The sequence below is a fragment of the Durio zibethinus genome, chromosome 12 (genome assembly GCF_047325235.1).
Source record: "Durio zibethinus cultivar Kanyao isolate XHJ-2024 chromosome 12, ASM4732523v1, whole genome shotgun sequence".
Taxonomy (NCBI): Eukaryota; Viridiplantae; Streptophyta; class Magnoliopsida; order Malvales; family Malvaceae; genus Durio; species Durio zibethinus.
The window spans coordinates 23,858,873-23,860,642 of NC_143173.1; the positions used below are offsets into that span (position 1 = coordinate 23,858,873).

General features: G+C 36.6%; 1 pseudogene; it reads right to left on the reverse strand.

Annotated features, from left to right (window-relative positions):
• Positions 1-381: 381 nt before the first annotated feature.
• On the reverse strand, positions 382-1,392 carry LOC111295810 (transcription repressor OFP13 pseudogene; annotated as a pseudogene).
• Between the last annotated feature and the right edge of the window lie 378 nt (positions 1,393-1,770).

Here is a 1,770-nt window from a genome sequence, read left to right on the forward strand (position 1 = left end):
CTATTTTAAAATTTATTAAAATTATTTTAGTTTTAATAAATTTTTAAATGGAAAAAATTGAATTAAAAAATATTAATGGAAACTGGGTGCTAGAGCCACTGCACCCCTTTTTCCTTCCCCACGAGTGGAGATTACTTATTTCACTGGTGCCGCCAGGCAACCAGGCAACATGGCTGCCATGGAATACAAAGAGACCTAAACATTGAACTGGAGTCCTGCTTGGCAACACAGAAAGAAAGGGAAAAAGAATAAGCAAAGAATTTAAGAAAATAACGAAAGAAAGTTCACTGTCATTTCTGAACATTAGTGGTATAAACAATATTCCAATATTGAATAAAACATCTAATTAAAAGAAGAAGAAGAAGAAGAAGCATCATCTTTATCTTTAATGATTTCCTTTTCTGCTTCTCATAATGAAGATAAACAATGAGTATCGTCAATCTCTTCCTCAGCTTCTAATGAAGATACGCGTGGAGTGGTTGTTGAAGAATCATCAGAGGAAGAAGAAGAAGTGTAAAAAGATAAAGGAGAAGAAGGAGAGTGAGAGCAATTAGAACAAGAAGGAATACAAGTTGAAGAACTAGCAAGTTTTACAATTAAATCAATGAAGGCACCAAGGATGTAGCCATGATTGCTTTTACCATTTGCTCTCAAATACCAACACAGAAGTTCTTCTAGACCTTCCCTATGTTTTAACCCCTGAGCTTCTACCATTTCTTCCATGGACTTCCTGAAATCAACGTACGGATCTTGAGACTCCATTGACAAGACCACACTGTCTTTAAAAGGTAGCTCAATACCCGGCTTTGCCTCTTCCAGGATTGAACTAGTCTCTCCGGGCTCAAAAAACAGCCTCTCCGACCTTAAACCCCGAATGACAGTCTCGACAGGATCACCCCCAGATTCGTCAGATGCTGTTGAGAAGCTTGCTGTTTCGGAAGAGTTGGAGAACCATGGCTCGGGTGTTTCAGCTTCGATGATGGCATCTAAATAAGCTGAGTTGATGGTCTTCAACAAGCTGTCGTCTTTTCTGAAAGAGAGAGTTCTCGGCTGGTGACAGGAAGGCCACGGCCAAGAGGATTTTGCTTGTACGCTGTTGTTCTTGGAGAAGAAAGGGAGCTTCGTTTTCTTCCCCATATGACCTTTGTTCTTCCTTTGATTTACTATTCTCAATTTCTCTTAAATTTCTGATAAATATAAGAGTTGGGTGGCTATTGTGTGTTTCAAATGGTTAAAATTTTTTGAAAATTTTATGTAATTCTTTTATGTGGGCATTAATGGGCGAGTCAGAGCTAAGATCTGTGGGCTGTGGGAGGGAAGATTTTAAAGGAAGAAGATTGATGGGGTACGTTCTTCCCACTCTTTCTTCAGCTTTAAAATTTATTATCTCAGTTGAACTCATTTATTACATTATTAATATTATAGTACTTCTTCTACTGTATAGTAATATATTTAAATTAATTTCCTTTCCTTCAAAAACACTTGACGGGGCAATTTTGCATAAACTTAGTTGGCTATAATCAACATATTGCCCTTTTGCACCGGTGTTCTATATAATAATATTCTCACGACTCTCCAATTATTTACCCTTTATATATATATATATATATCAATTAAAGGCCAGGGTGCTTAATTTGGGATAATAATGAGCCATTAAAACCCCTATCCATTAGTGAAAAGTTGTAAAACCCCCAAGAAATTAAGTGGATGACAAATCCCAACCAAACCTACATTTAGGAAACTAATTATTTTACCAAAAATGGAAACTAA